A 21662-nucleotide genomic window follows, 5' to 3' on the forward strand; every position below is an offset into this window, starting at 1 on the left:
TACTCTGCGCCTCCACCTTATTCTCGAGGTTAAGTAAACAAAGACATTTTGCTACAGCTGGCGATACACCAGCCTCTTTGTTTTTCCTTTTTTTTCCTTTTTTTTTTTCTTACGAAGCACGCAGGAACTTGTCGTTTTACTCGACCAATAGGAAAAATCTTTGTTAGGGTTCGCGTAAAACAAGTTAGGTATACAAACAACACGCTTTTTTCAACCTCGATCGATAATTTTGATTTTGATTTTTTATTCATACGCGAGAGAATATCTTTAAATGTTTCGAGTGTATTTCTTTTTTTTTAAATAAAGATTTTTAACCAAATCGAACAATAAGGATTCAAAAATATGAGATTTAATTTAAACTAATATTCGATTGATCTATCTTCATGTCCCAATTAATCTTCAATTTAATTATTGTCGTTTAACATCGCGAGTAAAGAAAGAAACAAATGTAAAAGAATAGATAGAATAATAAAGACAGACAGACGTTTACAAATTCATCTACGGTGGCAGAAAGATCTCTGTTGGACGATCCAATTCGTTTCTTTTTACAATTTGTTTTTATTTTTTTATTCTTTTTGTATAACTATTGTTTCAAGTAAAAATCCAAAGAAGAATTCTTCTCATCGGCGATAATTATCTGCGGGCCGGACAACCAGGTGGGGTGGAGTGGGGGTGTGGGGGGTGAGGATGGAGGCAACAACGATGCAACAACGATGCAACAAGGATGCAGCGGCAAGGGGAAAATATAGAAAGATGGAAAGAGAAAGAGAGTATGGATATAGAGAGGGAAAGGTGAGGACGAGGGGAGGGGTCGATGACAAGGCAGTAGACGGTTACTTTTACGCTTTTTGCTAGAGTTTTGCGGCGCGTTATGCAGTGAGCGTCTTCGCTCTTTTCGCTTTTTGCTAGATGGGGGTATATATACTGCTATACTATGTAGACGATGAGCTGAGACCTTGATCGGACGGACGCGATGGCGCAGAACGGGTCTGCGGGCATTATCAATCACCGGCTTAATGGTAGCCTCAAATGCATCTCTCCTCTATCTAACTCTCTCAACCTCCTCCTCCTCCTCCTCCTCCTCGGCTTTACATAGTGAACACTCTGAACGAGCACTGGATTTCCGTGGTGGTACTACTATGTATAAGATAGAAAGAGAATAAAAAGAAGAAGAAGAAGAAGAAAGAGAAGAAAAGGGTCCTCCTATGGTTCATTCTAAGGACCTTGCTCGTCCCTACTCACCGAGCAAACCGATGTAGACGTTAGTACGAGTTACGCTAACTCGAATTCCAGAGTATCAACCATGAGTGGTATTCTTGATCGACTTCGTCATTTACTTCGTCATTTTCGCGTAAACGTAGAACGGGCTGAGAAGGATTAGAACGATCTTTGTATATACGTGTGCGTGCGTGTAGATATATATAAAAAGATAAGTTTGTATGGGGGGATGGGGAAAGTGAGTAAAAGGCATCTTCGAAAGTGAAAACGACGATTCGATCGAGAAAATAATCGAGAAACTTGTTTGAGCGCTTCGATAGGAAGTAACTATGATAGGTTCAGGGTGGGGTGGGGTGGGATGGGATGGGGTGAGGGTAAAGTAGGTAGGTAAGGAATAATAATTATTTCGTAGTAACGTTTACTGCCAAAGAATCCTTTCGCGTATCTTTCATTTAGATTATTTCACTCGGGGTAAAATAAATTGTTAATAATTTCGATTGATAACAGAGACGAAATGGTCGGAAGAATAATTTTTCAAAAGAAATATATCTCGTTTATAGTATCATTGGACATTTAAGATACATCAAAGATCTGGAATCAATCATAAGGAATAAGTATACATCTATAGGGTTGTTATTACTTCTCACGAGGTAGAGAGGAAGAGATTCGTACTTGAAAGTGGCAAAGATTATCGATATTTCGTTTATTTCTCTGTTACTTCTCTCTCTCTCTCTCTCTACGTTTGTACGTTTCGTCGTTTATAATCGAGCGAAAGGTAAGATTACAAGGATACATCTCGTTCGTGTAGGAACGACATAACACTTTCGATCTCTCAAAACGGAAGCTGAGCGATTCACTCGGCCGGCGAGTGAGTATATACGTCAAAGAACGGCGAATGGGCAGCTCTCTCTTTCTCTCTTTCTCTCTTTTATGGGTATGCGTGCGCGGCCTCCATTAAGTCTTTAAGCAGTGGAAAGCATGAAACTATGAATTAGTGTACGCGAGGGCCCCGCCGGCGGTAATACACCGTGGCAACGCCACCTGCCACACCGGGCCCGGTTAATGGATTTGCAAAGCGCCAATTATATTTCCGATAGTGTGCGAGAGAGAAGAGAGAGAGAGAGAGAAAGTGAGAGAGGAAAGATAAAGATGAGAAGAGAAGAGAAGAGAAGGGTTCCCTTAAGGCCCGGCTAAAGTCGGGACGGCAACCGAATAACCATTGCTGCGCGTTGCTTCTGCTTCTTGCTGTTGCTAAAGCAAAGACAGAGAGAACGAGAGAAAACGAGAGAGAGAGAGAGAGAGAGAGAGAGAGAGTTAATAATTCCGTGGGAAAATGTGAGATTTCTCATGCCGGAGAGATTATGCGTTCATCTCGAATACGAGGAATGGCATTTGCAACGGTAATCGTAGGATATCCTTTTCTTTTTATTTTCTTTTCTTTTATTTTATTTTCTTTTATTTTCTTTTCTCTTCTCTCCGGGGGAAAATTCAAACAAATCGAAAAGATATGGTGCGAACAGGGGAACGAATTTCTCGTTAAGATGTAAACGAATTATCATATCGTTCCACGTTATTTTCTTACCTATCGTTACATATCGTTTCTTTAATGAGCACCTATGAAAAAGAAAAAAGAGAAAAGAAAAGAGTTATCTTCATTTAAACGAATAGTTTTAGTCGACCGACGTTTGACTTTCTCTCTTAAGAGAGAATGCCATCGTGTCGGTGATCATAAAACTTATACTTAACGAGTGGAAGGTAGTTATGCAAGACGATTACTATTGCCGTATAAAGTAAAACTTTATTTACTGATTGTAGTAAAGAAGTAGAAAACAAAAAGAAGAAGAAGAAGAAAAAAAAAAGGAAAAATCAAAACAACATTTCGTACCCGTGAACGAAATTACTTGTTAACGTTTCTTTCCTCTAATATAAAATCGTCTAATAAAAATAGGATAATAATAATAATAATAATAATAAAGGAAAAAAAAAGAAATAAAAAGTCGAATAAATTGAAAGGAGAGACAAATTCGTTTAAAAATTCGATCAACGATAATTAGATCGGTTAAGTATAATAATATATCGTGTACTTCTCGTTTTCTTCTCGAGATTTTCTATAGAACGACAAAGAAACATGCAACACGCGTATCTTAGAAACAAAATCGATCGATCGATCGATCCATCGATCGATTGATCCTTTAAGCGTTAATGAAGTCATTAACACGATAGATCGTGCGAGGACAGACCGTGCGAGAGATCTTTCCGTAGGTGAACCGTGTGCAAGAAAAACGACGAAGATAGAGAAAGAGGGAGAGAGGGAGAGAGAGAGAGAAAGGTGAGTGGTTCGGAACGGTAAACAATCTCATAAATTGAAATTACATCCTCGACTAGATCTACCTCTCTTTGCTGGCAAGCACGGGGAGTGATCTGACCGAGGCGTTTACGACCTTGCCGCTTATGCGTTTATACTTATATACTATATCGTTGCTCTCACCAGGTAAGCTTCCTTATATCTTCGACATATGTCATATAGCCTTGGTCAACAGTAACCTACCGATGGAACTAACTCGCATAACTTAAAAAAAAAAAATAAAAATAAAAAAGAACGAGTACAGTCGTACAAATATGATTTACGTTCGGCTCAACAAATGGCAAGATTTTGATAGGTCTCCTCACAGAGACATTGAACTTTACTGTTAAAGTGATTATCCTTTTTTTTTTATTTTTTTTGCTGACTTTGATTATTTCAGAATCAATCGTTTAATTTTGTCTTATGATTTATCTCGTGTTTTTGAAAATCTACGGTTATAACGGTCATCGCTAGAGTTCACATTTATTTATTTTCAAAGAATAACATCAAATTGAGATGCAACCTTCTTTTTTGACGCGTATTATAAATTCATTATATCTTAGGATGATTATATATCTTCGATTAATTATTAAATCATTAGATACGTTTCGATGGGAATTATAATCGATTCATTACGCGTTTATCCATTTATTGATTATTTATTGTATCTATTAATATCGTATTTATCATATGATATATGCACTTCTCTGTCATGGTATTAGAATTTCCCGTACGTCTTTAAGAAGTAATAAGTCAGTTACATAACCGACAGCTTTCCTCTTTCACACGTTTCCCACACACATTCCCTCCCCCTCCCCCTCCTCCTCCTCCTCCCTTTAACGCTTAGTATACACACATTTAGTTTCTGCTTCTTCCTCCTCTTCTTCTGCCACTTACACCGTCAACACGATGAAGTCGTTAGCACGAAGGATTCGACGCCGTGTCCTTTGCTAGGAGAATGCACTCGATGCATCCTTCTGCACTGCGGGGTATTGCTGGATATATCTCAGTGAACGTATGACCATAAAGGATTTCAAATAAGAGAGAGAGAGAGAAAGAGGGTACTTTCAATCCCACTTGTTGGATGAATGAACGATAATAATTGAGAAATTCGTCATCTATTTCCACTTGGACTAATTTTCTTTTCAAATTTAATTAGACAATTTTACAATTTTACAGAAGGATTTTTGATCTCGTTGATTTTTGACCGATACATACATTTCCACGAACGTATGATTATAAAGGATTTTTTTTTTGTATGGTTTAAATAACAGAGGGAGAGTAATTTCAATGCAACTTGGGTTAATGAAGGCTAATAATCGGAAATTTCGTTATCTTTCTTGTTTTTCTTTTTTCTTTTTTCTTGTGAATCAAATTAGATAAATAGGATCAAATTTAAGATCTCGTTTGTTTGAACTGCTACATATATATATTTTGGCGAATATATAAGATTATTAAGGATCTCATTAAAAAAAAAAAAAAAAAGAAAGAAACAAGAAAATAAGAGAAAAAGACAGAGCAGTATTTTCAATGCCACTTGTTACACGAAAGAAAAATTAATACGACGAATAAATATCATATCATTTTTCTATTCTGTTTTATTATTTTCCTTTGCGAACGATTCTTTTTGTACAAATTTAATTGAACGAACGTGATCGAATTTTATCGAAGATTTTTGTTTAAAACGAGCTCGAGATAAAAGCTCTCGATGATCTCGTTTGTTTTAACGAAATATTTTTTTCTCTACTAAATTATTTATATTACAGAGGAAAAAGACAAAGAGATGAGGAGGAAGAGGAGGATGAAAGAGAGAGAGAAAGAGAGAGAGAAGAAGTAGTGGATGAAGATAACCAGGATCCTGTTTCGTTGGAATAATAATTATCCGTTGGGTTTTTATCTTTGTAAGAAGGCAAACGCAATTTTCGCTCTCATCGATGTACGTAGGTAGGTGCATGTATATATATGTATATATATATAATATATATATATATATATATGTATGTATGTATGTGTAAGGTACCCTTCAAGCTTGAAAGAGAACCACATTCGGACACGTACGAGCTCACGTAGGCGTAAACCATCGAATAATCTTTTTCAACAAGATAAATAATAGTCAGTGCCAATCAGATTTGATTGGGGCGCGCGGTAAAATGTGGGTAGCTCATTCCGTGGGCCGTGGCCAAGAGAAAGAGAGAGAGAGAGAGAGAGACTCAGGTAAAATCTCCAGATGGTGGTGGTGGTGGTGGTGGTGATGGTGGTGGTGGTAGTGGTGCTGGCGGTGGTGGTGGTGGTGGTATATAATTACCAAGATTATACATATCAACACAACTAGAGCGAAAAACACTGACCCGCTTGTTAAACCACTGCGTGCGAGTTGTATCGGTTATCTGCAGGTCGGGTAAAGTGCGTGGTGTCTTGCCGTTGTCCGTATATACCTTCACTCTCGCCCAGAGTGCTGCTATTTATAATCAAGGATCAAATTCCAGCTCGATTGGAAAAGGTAACTGGATCGTCGTGACTAGATCGTTCGATTCGAAAAACATTGCGAGGAAAGAAAAAGAAGAAGAAGAAGAAAAAAGAGAGGAAAGAGAGAGAGAGAGAGAGATATAGAATAAGGTTCTCGTGCTCCGATTAATTCTTAGATCAATCAAGAAGATTTCTTACTTTTCTTAGAATCTTTGGAATAAGTTGGGTGGTACTACAATGTTCGATGATGATGATGAAGATGATGATGATGATGATGATAATCTGGTATACGAAATGCTTTATTATTCGTTGTCTATACAACACTTTCCTGTTTGCGAAATTCTCGAATTTTATTACGAGGAATCACGTTATATAGAAACAAATAATTGCATTTCATGCTGCAGAAATTCGTGAAATATTATATATATATCTCTTTCTTTGATTATTTATATTATATATATACAATAATTTATTATTTATTATATTATATTATATAAACATCTTATTAATATTCTCTCTCATTATTATAACAAATACTAGTCTATAACGGTTAGGATAAAAAATGGTTATACGATTTTATTATAATTACTATACGCGTATAGTAATTTGTACTATTAGAAGGGTTACGTGCGAAGTGGATAGATGGGAAAAAATATCGTGAAATAGCAGGTGAAAATCATTGGTAGAATATAAGGACGTTTAATACAATCTATAGGTGGGGGGCGGGGGGTCAGGGAGGGAGGGAAAAGGGCGCGTTGATCGTAATTAGAACATTAGCTAGTCGTTATAGATAGATCGAAGCACGTTAAAGGACTTTTTCTATTTGCTTCCGGTCAACCTCCCGCAGATTATTGCACGCTCGAATGATGCTGCGCGCACACGTTGCGAGAACACACGAGTGCATCGATTACACCAACTATGACGACGACGACGAGGACGAGGACGACGAGGATGACGACGACCTGAATAGAAAAAAAAAAAGAAAAGAAAAAAAAAATGGCTCGTCCAAGATCGTAAGCCGCGTTTCCTACTGGGAATATCCGGTAATATCGTAATGCTGCGAATCAAGAAATACGAGTATAATTCCCTCCTTACTTATATCACCGGATATTTCCTATATATTATTATTTTGTTTTTCTTGAAAATCTGGATTGTATTCAGATCAGTTTCTTTCATCCCTTTTCCAAGCAAGATGGTCATATTTTATACGGATAAATTTATAAAACATTTAGTACTAATCGTAATTGTAATTGTTAACAATACTCTTATTAATACATTGATTTACAATAAGGAATGAAAACTCCCCGATGCAATTCTTGAATTGCAAATCCTTCAAGAAATAATAATCATTTCGATGAAAGTTTCCATCAGTAGTAACAACCAAGTTTCGAGTAATAAAATGAAAAGGAATTCGAGATATGGTACTTCCTCGTATCGTTATACCATCGATAAACCGAATTGCATTTAATGAACGTGCGGTATGTCCGTCCTTGACGTCACGTGGTAAAATGGACTCGGAGGAAAGGTCCTTGAAGTGTCTACATGTCTACATGAATATTTATAAATGCGCTGGTGCATGGTTTAGGAGGGAGGAAGGAACGAAGGAAAGAAATGTGAGGAGAGGAGAATGAAATGGGGCTTTGAGGGTTGAGGGGTTTAGGGGTGGACGAGTAGAGGGGTGAATGGGGAGAGGGTTGACTATAGAAACTCAGCTGGACCGCAGATCATTATGGACACCGGCTCGCAAATCGACTTGACCAACTTATTGGTTGCACATTAACTCGAGCACAATTCGTCCCTGACAATACGTCCTTTGTTCTCGTTATGCTCGAACGAGCATTATGTAAGGAACGTTGATAGCGTTGTTCGTTGTGCATAAAGAATATATGTATATGTGTATTCATTATATTATACGTAGGGATTCTTCTTGGGTAGAACACAGGATCATAATACGATCGTGATACGTATGTTTCTTTTCATCGTTCACCCTTTCATGCATCTCTTTCTTTCTTTCTTTCATTTTATTTCCTTAACTTTTCTATTCTTTAACGAATAACTCGAAGAAAAAAGAAAGGAAATTCTATATTTAACTACGTTGTTAAAGGTTTCATTAAGGATAAGAATGACGTCTGTATATAGGACATATATCACGTACTTGGATATAGATTTGATTATTCTATCTTATTCTTTCAATATCGTGATAAAATTATATAGACGTATCGCACGTGTAGCTTTGTCTATTAATTTTCCAAATTTTGTAATTTTACTTAAATCACTTTGACAAATCCTGGGAATAGAATACGAATAATAAATTATAACGAGAGATTCGTTTAGAAGTTATCTTTTGTTTAAATGGAAAATGATTATTATTTCTCAAGTTTCTTATTAAAAAGTGTTACTTCGCAAAATGAATTATACGAGTATTTCTTTATGAGGAGGAGGAAGAAGAAGAAGAAGAAGAAGAAGATAATCTTGCAATAAACCATTTGTTTGAATGAAAGAGTCTTGAAGTTGTGTAGTATCCAGGTAGGGTCCCCCCCATTGGTTATTCGAGGCAGGTCGTCAGCATTTATATAAGCGTGCACACACAATGTATCTTGGCGAATACGGTAGGGTATTTAGAATTCATAAAATAGTGGTAAGGTCTCGGGGATAATTTGTTCGTGGTACGGGGTATTCAAGATGGGAAAGCTATGCGCAAGTTCGGCGAATAAAGCTCGCTGAACGTTGAACGAACGTGCAGCCGTGCAGTCAGCCAGCCAGCCAGCTAGCCAGCCAGCTTGTGGTCCGCACGCGAGAGAAAATAAGAAAGAGAGAGAGTGTCAGGACGAGAAGGGAAGAGTCTCACCTCGGTGTGTAGCAAGCGGGGCCCCATCAGAGAGGCCCACCGTGCGAGCTAGCGCGTTGGTGATATAACTCATCTCTTACGGCGTGGCTCGAGTTAGCTCGGCGTGGCCAACTCAGCTCAGCTCAGCTCAGCTAAGTTCAGCTCAGCTCAGCTCAGCTCAGCCTCGTGGATCCCCACGAACGAGTGAGTTCGCAATTACAACGACGGAAGAAACCAGATGGAAGTGGATACTACTGCGTTAGCCACGAAAACAGTGACTCCGACTAGCTAGTTTCTTTATTTTCTCATTTCGTTTATTTCTCTCGGTCGCAAGTACTACTCTTGGGACAGATAACGGAAACGCTTGATTCGAGAAAAAGATAAAAGTTTAGATGGAATATTTCTATTCCCCTCTCCCTCCCAACCTCTCTCTCTCTCTCTCTCTTTCTCATTTTCATTATCTTTTTACGTCAACTTGTAAGACGACAAAGGAGAGAACAACATTGCTGATTCTCGCCGTGATATTTTCACTCGGACGCGTCGTTTTCTCCATACTTTGCCCACTGACTTTGTTATTCCATAAGAATGAAGAAAGATAGAGGAGAAAAACAGAAAGAGAAAGAGAAATGGAGAGGGAGAGGGAGAGATAGAGAGAGAGAGAGAAAGTTGCATGGTGGAATAAAGTATAAGCTATTCTAGAGCATAAACAAGAACGATGTAGGTAGGCGAAACCGGACTCTCGTTGCTAAGCTGAGATAGAGGGTAGAGGAAAGCGGGGTAGAGGAGGTAGGGAGAAGAAGAAGAAGAAGAAAAAAAAAGGTAAAAGAAAAAGAAAAAGAAAAAAAAAAGCGGGAAAATACGAAGGAAATCGTGGCGAGCGATCTCGTCTAGTAAAAGCGAGTCAACTGGACTCACGGGGAGATTTCTTAGAACGGTGCCACGGCACAAACTGAAGAACGTTCCCAAGGAACGATTCTAAAATGCAAGACGAAAGAACGTTGCTGATATGTGCTCGCGCGCCAACCTGGAATCCAGAGATCCGTATTTCCTGCACGTGTGTTGTTTCGCTTTCTAGACATTCCCTAAGCGCAGTTAAATGCACAAGAAAGGACACGAAGGACGTTTCTTTGCTATATTAGAGAATATATGATAATGATATATCCGAGAGATTAATTCTTTTATTAGAATTTATATCAGACTTTGATCGAGGTCAGGTACATTTATAAGCACTTTCTTATATTATTTTCTTTTCTTTTTTTTGGATAAAATCATTCTCCATCCCAAATTGATATCATCAATGCATATTCTATATTTTTTCTATTCATAAAATTCATTACTTTATATACTTAAATAAAATTTGTGCATTCGCATTTAAATCATCTTCCAAAATCGTTAAATAAAAATCGATCGATCTTTTTCTACTCCTAAATCGACATTATTATCTCTAAAATCTTAAATACACAGAGGTAGAAGAAGCGACCACCCCGGTTACAATAAACACATTCTCTTTCCCTCTTTCTCTCATCCTATATCTAAAGATACCGACATTACTGGCAATAAAGAGACTAATGGCAGTAAAGTAAAGTAAAGTAAAGTAAAGTAAAGTAAAGTAAAGTAAAGTAAAGTAAAGTAAAGTAAACTAAAGAAAAAAGAAAAGTAAGCAAAAAGAAAGTTGAAATAGCGATGGGATAGTAAAGACGAAGGAGCACCGGTAGTATCGTAAAGAAAAAGGGTGGTGGTGGTGGTGGTGGGGGTTGGGGGGTTGGTGAGTTCTCGAGAGTATGGTTGGTGGGGGTTTTCTATGCGTATACAAGAGAGGAAGGAGTTACGAGGCCGTTGACAATCGCGCTTAGGATTCGCGGAACCGTATAATTGCTTCATAGTCCACTCGCTCGGTTGGTTGGTTGGTTGGTTGGTGGGTTCTGCGCGCGAGCGAACTAGTAGGGCCCTTAAATCCGTTCTGCATCCCCGAGCACGCGTGCTTACGTACCATCGCTTACGTTTAACGCACGCTCGATACGCGGGGCCCATCCGTGCTCGGGATATGCAACCAGGGAGAAAGACCGATGTAATTGAACTTTATCTCGAAACGTGTATATACACACACGCGTGCACGCGTATATGTGTATATATATGTATATGTATTTCTGTGCGAATGTAGTACGTGTATAGAGATATAGTGGGCCTCGGCCAGGAACGGCCGTGCGAAAAGATCGACCTTGATCGGACATGCGAGAGAGCAGGATGAGGAAGAAAGAGAGAATGAGAGAATGAGAGAATGAGAGAGAGATTCCACGTGTGCGGAAGACGCTAGGTTGCATCTGGAGTCGAGTTTTTACACGCGATAATGCATTACAGTAAATTTTAATTAACCTTTGCCTCCCTCCCTTCCTCTCTTCCATCCTCCCCTTTCTCCCTTTCTTCTTTTCTATCTATCTATCTATCTTTATCTATCTCTCTTTCTCTTTCTTTCTCTCTCTCTCTCTAGAGCGAGTGAGTATTTGTACACCCCTATTGGTGTTCCCTTCCCTCGGTTAAATCGAACCAGCGTAAATTATTATATCGCGCTAATTAGGGAAGATCTAAGTTTATACGATCTTTTTGTCATTCCTGTAACTGTAATCTGGAAAAAAATTTATATCGTTTGTAGAATTCGTTCGGTTGGAATGAATCGTACGACTTTTAGCGCGAATTTTTCTTTAGAATTGATTAGAATTTATTAATCGAAGTTCAAGAAAATTCGTAGATACGCGTATCTATTTAAAGCAAATATTTTCTTACTTTCGACTGGGGGAAAAAAACGATAAGTAAAAACGAAACAAATGTGAGTAACCAACTCTATAAGTATATATGAGAGAGAGAGAAAAAAAGAAATAAAAGAGATGGAAAGAAGAGAAAAATAAAAAAGTAAAAAGGTTGGATCGTTCGTGCGTGTCGGAATTCGTTCCAACGATACTGTGATACGGTTTCCTCGCACGCGCACGTTTCTCCTCGGTGAATCCCAGGCGTGGTAGTCTCCTTAAGTTGGCGCTAAAAGCGTGGAAAAGTAAAAGAAAACGATCAGAGAGAGAGAGAGAGAGAAAAAAAATAAAAGGAATATACAATCGGTAGTAGTTGTTCGCAATCGGTGCACGTAATATCACGATTCGGATGAACAGCGTGCGTCGATTAAAGAGTACCCACGAGAGAAAGAGGAAAATATTGTTCGTTTCTCTCGGTTGGAAGGAAGGAAGGAAGGAAGGAAGAAAGGAAGCAAGAAAGAAAGAAAGAAAGAAAGAAAGAAAGAAAGGAGGATAGTCGGGTTCGCGGGAGCCCGCTGGGTAATCGGTGGTGGTCGTGGAATAAACTCACCATGAAATGACGACTATCGCAAGATGGGCCCCCGACTTTCCAGCCTTTTGCCTTTTCTCTTCCTCCTCCTCCTCCTCCTCCTCCTTCTTCTCCACCACCATCTTCTTCAGCATCCACGGAGGGTGGAATGTCACCCATTAACATTCCCATAAAACCGCCGGCTGTGTGTAAACACCGCGGATGGCGTAAACGGTGCCGACCAAGAAAGAGAAAAACGGAGAGAGAGCAAGAGAAAGAGAAAGGGAGAGGGAAAGGGAAGGTCCTCCCTTCCTCTCCCACCCTTAACGTGGTTGTAGGAGGAGGGAGCTGCCAAGGGAGTCTGTGTGAGAAGTCCAATCCTCTTCCATGGGGTTATTATGGTGATAATTTACTACTTCTCTTCGGAGGGCACCGGCCGCGGACTGTGTCGACCGTTTATACACAGCCGTGGAATGCCACGCGGAGGTCCCACGGGAAAGTATTTAGAAACGAGAGACGACGACGACGACGACGACGACGACGACGACGACGACGACTCTCCTCTCTACTTTTTCTTTCTTTTATCTTCTTCTTTTTCTTTTTATTTTTCTTTTATCTATCATCCTAATCATACCTGGTATACTGACTTTACTTTCATCCTTTTCTTTTTATCTTTCATTTCTAAACCCCCGTAGTACCATTTCGTAAGTATTATTATTTCAATAGCATCATAAACGATGTACACAAGAATTTTCTATGTTCGTGAACTTTTTATTAACTTCACTAGCTATTTAACACGATCACAGTCACGCGTAAGATAATTTTACGAAACTTCGATTTATTTTATTTCCAAATTAATATCATTAAAATAAATGGTAACGTTGCTTATAAAGAGATCAAAAGCATATAATTTATTTAAACAAACAAAATCAATTCAAAAACGAAATAGATATACAGTCTGATTCTTCGTTTAAAGTAGAGAGATGAGACGTGACGAAGGATAATAAATGTTCAATGCAACTAGGGCAACTCGTCTTAATATCGAGTGTCACGGTGGACAATTCGATTGGATTTTGCAAAAAAAGAAAAAAGGTCGCGTTTGATTTTGACCTTAGCCTAATTTCCGACCAACCTCTGACATCCGAGGTATTTCGTTGTGGAATTCTCTCATCATCGTCATCATCATCTCTCACTCACTCACTCATTCACTCTTTTCTGCTCTCTCACATACATACATACATACATACACATATATATATATATATATATTCATCTTTTTCTGTATCTCTTTTTGCGCGGTGCTTCGGGCAGACGATGAAAAGCCACGCTTTGCTCGCAAGATAACATCTTGTTTGCATACGAGCACTCGCGTGAATAGAAGAAGAAGAAGAAGAACAACAACAACAAGAACAAGAAGAAGAAGAAGAAGAAGCGAAGTAGGAGTGCGCGCGCGCGAGCGCAAGCGAGCCTCGAGCCCTCTTCAATAAGAAGAGGTGGTGCGGGAGGAGAGTAAAGAGGTGCAGGAGGAGGACGAGGAGGGGGTGGAGGGGGGTTGGAGGAGGAGGAGGCCGACCTTCCTTTCAAAAGCGCCGGATACTTGATGCTTTCTTGCTGAATCGAGACGATGCAACGAGCGAATAAATAAGAAAACGTAAGAAAGAGAGAGAGGGAGAGAGAGGGAGAGAGAGGGAGAGGGAGAGGGGATGCATCGACGTTCGATTATAAAGGAAGGAAGTTTCTCCTTCTTACTTAGCTGCTGGTACGTTCTCTCTCGTATATCTCCGAAGCCCTTCGATTAAATCCTCTTTAATGACTTTTAACGGCGTATGCTGCGGACGCGAAAGAATCGCGAACAAATGGTAATGATGGATCGTAAAGCCTTTAGGGCAAAAATCGACTATTAAGACGACAAAGACTACGACGAGGACGAAGAACGAAGGACGAGGAGGAGGAGGAGGAGGAGGAAGAAGAGGAGGTGGAAAAATAACTCTCCCTCGTTTCTCCTTGCACACCCGTTGTAAGACAACAATGAAATCATGCGTACGAGATAGTTAAGAAAATTGGAGTGGATACGGGAAAGATATATGAGGGGAAAGTGGTGGTGATGGTGGTGGTGGTGGTGGTGGTCGGGGGGAGGGGGGAATATGAAAGTAAGGAAAGTATTTTATCCGTGGACGTGTAATTACGAGATGCAAGGAAGAGGAAAAGCAACAACAACAACAACAAAAAAATGTATTCTTGTCACGTCGATTGTCAACGAGAGTGGTACGTGTCAAGGTATAAAGCTGCTGCGACTGTAACAAACCACTACTCGGTATATCTCTCTTTCTCTCTCTCTCTTTCTTTTTCGCTGTGATATCTCGAAGAGAGACGAGATAGATCGATACTCGCGACAAAGGCACCGCGTCGGAAGAAGAAACTTACTTTCGCGTCGGGTACGGTGACTCGCATCGCATCGCATCCCATCGCATCCCATCGCATCTCATCGACTTCGCCGGATGCTGTTCGTGAACTCTCTCTTTCTCTTTCTCCTTCTCTTTCTCTTTCTCTTTATTTCGTTTTCTCTCTCAGTCTATCTCATTGGGTCCAGGTAGAGCAACCACGGTGAACGGTGTGCAATGCTTGTATCTATCCAACGGATAACCGTTGGTATGCGCGCGCATTTTCCATAAAGCGTGCTTCACACGGATCTTAGTGGTGCATTATACGTGTGTACAAGAGTAAGAAAGAGGGTGGTGGGATGCTGTAAAACGCGGTCTGCTCTGTAGAGAACGGACAGATGCGTGACACGAGCAGCTATCGCGTATAGTTCGTTCTCGAGAAGCCTAGGGAGAGATTATGCAACCAACGACCATGGCATGGCCATGGTGGCATGGCCATATGGTGCCAACCGGTGCCAAGTGCTTGCAGCGGCATCTTTACATCTTTTCTGTGCCATTGGCGCGAAACCCTCTCTCTCTCTCTCTCTCTCTCTCTCTTATGTGTTTATTTCTCTTTCCTTTTCTTACTTTCTTTTTGTACGTTCCTTTCACGTACTTTGACGAACCGTATCAATTTTGATCCATTTTATGCGTTTAAATGAATGACACATTTATTTCAATCGTATTTTATCTATATAACATTTTGTAAAATTATTCCAAGAATGTATTTACATATCTGCGCGTGTATGTTCGTTGGGGTATTCAGGTGAGAAAATAAGAAAAACATCGCTTTTCTATAAAAGCTTTCTTCTTCTTCTTCTTCTTCTTCTTCTTCCTCTCGAAGCTCTATTACGATCCAGTAACGGCCGACAATTGTCTCGAACCCTTTTCACCTTGATCACAGAGCCGCGGCCCTACGTTAACGTCCCGCGAAATATCTTATCCCTGGTAAAGTACAACGCGCGTGTTCTCTCTCTCTCTCTCTCTCTCTTTCTCTTTTACCTTCCCCCAGTGTCGTACGAATGGCGATAAATCTACGTAAAGGGCCCATATAAAACCTCGGGGAGATCCATTCCTTCGGGGGTTTCCTCTCTAAGCAGAGTTCCTCCCAACCTTGTCTCTCTCTCTCTCTTTCTCTCCCTCTCTTTCTGTTTTCCTTTTTCCTCCCTTTGGATCAATCGATACACGATACCAACTTCCCGTGGTGAATCGGTTCTCATGCCTCTAGCCAATGGAAAAGAGTGGCATTATATTCCAGAGCGTGATATGCTCGAGTATTGTATACACACACAGATACACACGCATACACTCGCACGTATGTATATAGGTATATACATACACGTACGCACTCGCCCGCGTTATTTCTTCTTCGTGTTAGTGGTATCGACGAGCTCTATATAACCCCACGTTTAAGCGATCGGAGCCTGCACTTATCGCCATACGATTTCATCGGCACTTAAAACGTCATCTTACGGAGCTCCACCTTTTCATCAGCTGCTAATCTCACGAGTCTTCTATTTCTCTTTCTTCTATTTTAGTTCGTTTTCCCTTAACCCCATACTTATTTTTCTTTTTTCTTTTTTCTTTTTATTATTCCTTTCGGTATCAACTACTCTCACTATATACTATATAATATATTTCTTTTATATTTACCGGTGATTATACATGGAAATGACTTCACTTACAGTTTTCTCTTCTTCTATTTAATTTCTTTTCTTTTCTTTTCTTCTTTTTTCTTCAGATTACATTACGTTTAAGAAAAAATCAACGCATGATCCGTTCATGCTTCTCTTTCATAATATCATCGGCACGATTATCGAAAGCCCCCGATCGCAGACGGGATTTTCTCCTTCGACTGGTCGAAATGAAAACCGGGTAAAGGAGAAAGTGCCGAGTATGTTACAAAGTAAGAGAGAGAGAGAGAGAGAAAAAAAAAAAAGAAATGTGTCCCGGGCATTACTAAAGACTTGACTCGTTTAGCCCGCGATACCGGTTTTCGTTCGTGAAATAACTAAGGCTTATGTCAGTGGAGGTATCAACGATTTCCGGTATGATGTAGACAGAACGACCAGTTTTTCATGAAAATATTGATTTCGTTAATATTTTTTAACACATTAATACGAACAAGTTTTTTTGTCCTCGCGTTTCAATTATTTCCTATAGTTCGCATCGATTCGTTTATTAAAACTCGTATGTCTTATATGAGAAGATATAAATAGATTGCAAAGTTGTCCGTAGTTAAAGTAAAACCTAATCGATTTATCGTGCTCGACAGAGATTTAAAGAAGAACGACGACGAACAGATTTCCACGTTTATTTCTTAACTTTCTCGTTTTTTCCCCTCCCCACCCGCCCCCTTTCACGCATCTTAAGCAATTATCGTTACCCGTTCGCGTACCACGCGAGATTCCTCGCGAGAATCACGAAATTATTTAACTGATCGCGTTCGAATTCTCGTTAGAGTGGTATTTCAGATAAAAGGAAAGAAAAAAAAAATACGAGAATACAAAATGGAAAGGAAAGTTCTCGTTTTCGTTTAATCGCTACGTTGATAGAATTTTCAAGGAATGAAGTGTCCATCGTTGAAATTATTTGCATCTACATACATCCATGATGTTCCTGTGTCAAAATTTCAATTCCCCAAAAAATATCTAAACTATAACTTATCAAGAAAAGATAATAAAAATATCCTGCTGCTTATTAAAATCATAGAAAAATAATAGAAAATTAATTGTTTCTTATCTCCAGCATGGCAAATATAAATTTAAAAACAAATAGGACGTATACATGCAACAGTAAATTTGAATAAGAAATACTACAAAAAAAAATGTACTGTTCTCTTTGTAAGAATATATTTAGTTTGAATCTAAAAAAGGTTTGTATAAAACAGATCTTTATATATATATATAAAGAAAGAAGAATTTGACCGGGGGGCAAATTTATCGTCGGATAGATCGGCCTTTAAAGTCCTTAGAGTGTTAAATGACGTGCGGTATCCGTAGAATCTGCACCAGGATCGTTTCGCCCTATAGTCGTCGTTGTCGTTTTCCACCTCCACCTCCTCCTCCTCCTCCTCTTGCTTCTCTTCCTCTTGTTCGTTTCTCGCGTTGCACCTTGCGTTTTGATCGAAGCCACGTTATAAGGGCCCGTTCCTATCGTGCTTGCCAGATAGAATGAAGACGTGCAGCAACCGCGGACTCTCTTCTTCCTCTCTCTTTCTTTCTCTCTCCCTCTCTCTTTCTCTTTTTCTTTCTCTAGGATCGTGCAATCGCAGCTGGTCAATTAGAATCCGCGTTCTCTCACACGGTCCGCGGTAATCGAGCCTTTACAGCTACCCTTTTTTCTGAATTTATAATTACGAGGCCTGCGGGCCTTACCGCGCGTTCTGTAACGATCCACGCCTTCCTTTTACCCCCCTCCCACCCTCCTCTCCCTCCCCGACTCCTTCTACCCTAGCCTAACTTATTCTCTTTTGCACGCGTTTCCTCTACAACGCATACACCCGTTCCTCATTTCATTCCAAGGAAAAATTTCCTTCCCGAGAATTCAATTTCCCTCGACGTACCACCTCGTACTCTCTCTCTCTCTCTTTATTTTCTACGCTGATTTTGAATAGTCGAATATAATATTTTATTACTTCCGTGAGAGAACGAATCGGTTGAATTTTGAATATTAATACAAATTATTCTTTAAAAGTGCACGGGGTATGACGACGAAATTGAGAGCACAAATTTTTATAAAAGTAATTCGAATCGATTAAAAAAAAAGATGATTTTACGTGATAAATATAATGAATTTTAATAATGAATATACGTATTATTTATAAATGAATTATCGATCGTGATTAATCGTTAACTGTTAACGCGCGTTCCCTTTTACGAGAGTGAGAATTGTTCCGGTAAAATCGAGAGTCTCTACTAACGCTCCCGTAACCACCGTAACCATCATAACAGCGTATAAGCGAAAGAATCGGGGTCGGTGCCGAGAAACGGTACACCCGTCGGGCTCGTCGATTCCAAGAGGAAGAAGAAGCCCCGAGAGAAAGATGAGGTGGCGAACCAACGGAATACCGTTCACAGGGATACCTTTCTTCGGCAGATTGCCAAGATCGTTCCACGAACCAGCTCGATGGGTGGATGCTTCTCGCGTTTCCTTACCGATGTTTTCTGTTCTTTTTTTCTTTTTTTTCACATATATCTACGATCTTATTCGAAAATTGTAGAAGTATTTTTCTCGTTAGTTTCGTTTGAAATCTATTAGAAATGATTGCAAGAGTCAAATTTAGAAATCAATCGTACACGTTCGGATAATTGTGTCTAATATTTGGTTTTATTTTTTCGTAGTTGACACACGGTGTTCTTTTTTTCTTCTTCTTTCTTACAAACGTAAAATTATTCATTCCGCAGGTAAGGATAATTACAGATTCACCCTGTACAAGATCAGTTGCGAAGATCTTAAGTTGGCAAAGTGCCTTTAAACACGACAAGAAATCGTTTAAAACGAAATACCACAGTTGATTCGTCACGAATTACTTGACAACTAGAATTTTCTAGTACTAACTATTTTGCTAGAATTTAGAAAGGAACGTCCATAGTAGACATCGATCTTAACAGTGCGTAATCTTCTCTCAGAGTTCAGGACGGTTGCACCACGAAACATTAACCCCCACGATCGGCCTTTCTCGCTTGTTACTTTCACGGTTCACGATAATGCGCGCGGCAATGACTTCGTAACGAATGCATTTATATATGTGTGAATGTGTCTGTGTGTATTTAACGGCACCTGCCCACGATGCTCCCTTTAGCGGCGTGACTTTATGATTTTACGCGACGAACGTAAATAATACAATGAAAGCTTAATACGAAGGGAGCAAGTAGAAAAAGAAGAAGTAAAAGAAGAAGAAGAAGAAGAAGAAGGAGAAGAAGATGATGATGATGATGATGATGATGATGATGATGATGATGATGATGATGATGATGAGGAGGAAGATAATAATGATAATGATGATGACGACGATAATGTCGGGATGCGAGGAGAAAGGGAATGCCAGATTCTAGCATGGCACAAATACTTTCGACGAATTTTCTATCCTTTTATTTAACTAGAAATCATTTTTATATACTTTCATTAGATTGATGCCAAAATTTGTATGATTTTTGTAAATTACGGTAATCTACCACTGTAAAGGATTCAATTAACATTACACTGACTGTTTGTATTTTTTTAATATTGTAGAATTAAAAGAAAGAATATATTTATATATATATTTAATGAGGAAAATAATTGAAGGATCCATTATTGGATGAAATCTTTTCAAGAGGTAATAGAAGATTCATTCTCGTATGATATTAAATAAATAATAGAATAATAGAAAAATTGTCTTTATAAATTTCGATTCCCCTTTAATCCGTTTATGATAAACTTGAAATAAAAAATTGTACAATACCGTGATATCGAATGACTTGTTAGATGTAAAGATCGTTTAGATGATCGGTAATAATCGAGGCGATTAACAAGAAGTTGCTTTTAAGTATCACCGAGTCGATAATGCATCGAGAAATCGGCCACCTTGTAGCGAGTAGTATCCCTACTCGCGGCTCTAGAATAATTGCATTTTCTATAGGCAGTAATAATTATAAAATAGCGACGCACCGATCTCACCGATGAAAAAGGATCTCGATCGGAGAGTAAAGAGAGAAAGAGAGAGGGATAGAAAGAAGGAAAGAAAGAAAGAAAGAAAGCAAGAAAGCAAGAAAGAAAGAAAGAGGGCCCTTGCCGGCGAGATAGTAAGTCCGAAGGAAAAACTAGTGACAGGCGTTGTTAATTGGCAGTCTCCAGATGGCAATTAAGATTAATAACAAGCTGGCAATCGCCGGCTTACTGATGACTCGATGTACAGAGTTATACATAAAGAGAGAGAGAGAGAGAGAGAGAGATAGATATATAGTATATGCTAGTACTGAAATATATTTATATATATATATGTGTGTGTGTATGTGTAACACGAATACATCTGTTGAAAGCAACATAAAAGAGATTACGTTAAATTATATCAGTTTGTTGGAAAGCCACTACGTCGGGAGTAAGTTAAGAAAGTTTGCTTTACCGATAATATAATATCATATTCTTGCTATGACTTTTCTGTTACCACTTTACACACGCGCATCTTAAAGTTAAGTTTATTAAGAAAAGATAGCATAGAATGATCTAGATACTTTCCCCTCATAGCGTGTCCTCATTTATCTCTTCGTATACTTTTTTCTTCTTAATTGAATACGGTGTGTATTAACATTCTTGATAAAGTAGATATGTCTGTACTTTATGTATATATTGTAAGTGTATAAATAGAAATTATTAAAGGGACTAGTTGATAGAACTGGCTTCACAGGTGAAGAAATTCTTACGAAGATATATGTGGTGTATTTTAGAAGTAGAATATCATAAAATTAAATAATTGTTTAAATTCTTTTATCGATGAGAGAGACTCGATACTATTCGACTATTCGAATAATTTACAATTGCATTTGTGATATGCGTAACTGGGAATGAGATTTAGTGTTGAGATAAAACGAATTCTCTGATGCAACGTTGTGTCTCTTTTTCTTTTTTTTCTTTTTTTTGAATTCTTCTGCAAATGTATGCATATATGCGTGCAATGGTAGCACTTTTAACATGTCTCTTTCTCTCTCTCTTTTTCTCTTAGTCCTTTCGAGGCATTTGAAAAATCCAATTGCAAATTCGCTCGGGACCGTTCGTATGGTTTTCTAAGCCAACTATGACGTCACAGAGCTCACGTTTATTGCCACTCCGTGAGATTTTACGATACGGTCACTCGACTCACAATGGGTTAGAGAGGAAAGAAAAAAAAAAAAAAGAAAAGAAAGGAAATGGAACGAAAAAACGAAAAAAAAAAAGGAAAAAAAAATATAAAATAAAATAAAATAGGCACGGGTGTTAGTTTAAATATACACGCGTTAAGGTTTTTCCAATCGGTTTGCTGCGACACGCTTCTCGACATTCCTTGGCTCCTTCTCTTTCTCTTTGGTTTTTATCTCTCATTTATCTCGTCTTTGCGATT

The 21662-nt window shown here is 38.9% G+C and overlaps 1 protein-coding gene and 1 long non-coding RNA gene across 2 annotated transcripts in view; one reads left to right on the forward strand and one right to left on the reverse strand.

Moving 5' to 3' along the window:
* The window catches only part of LOC122526562, a 100231-nt gene that overhangs the window by 21490 nt on the left and 57079 nt on the right, over positions 1–21662 (reverse strand). The window lies entirely within an intron of this gene.
* Positions 5323–5745, forward strand: LOC122526565. Its single transcript, XR_006306109.1, has 2 exons — positions 5323–5506; positions 5579–5745. It is a non-coding gene; the product is annotated as an uncharacterized LOC122526565 (long non-coding RNA).

The sequence above is a fragment of the Polistes fuscatus genome, unplaced genomic scaffold, assembly GCF_010416935.1.
Source record: "Polistes fuscatus isolate 324 unplaced genomic scaffold, CU_Pfus_HIC Scaffold11, whole genome shotgun sequence".
In the NCBI taxonomy this organism is placed as follows: domain Eukaryota; kingdom Metazoa; phylum Arthropoda; class Insecta; order Hymenoptera; family Vespidae; genus Polistes; species Polistes fuscatus.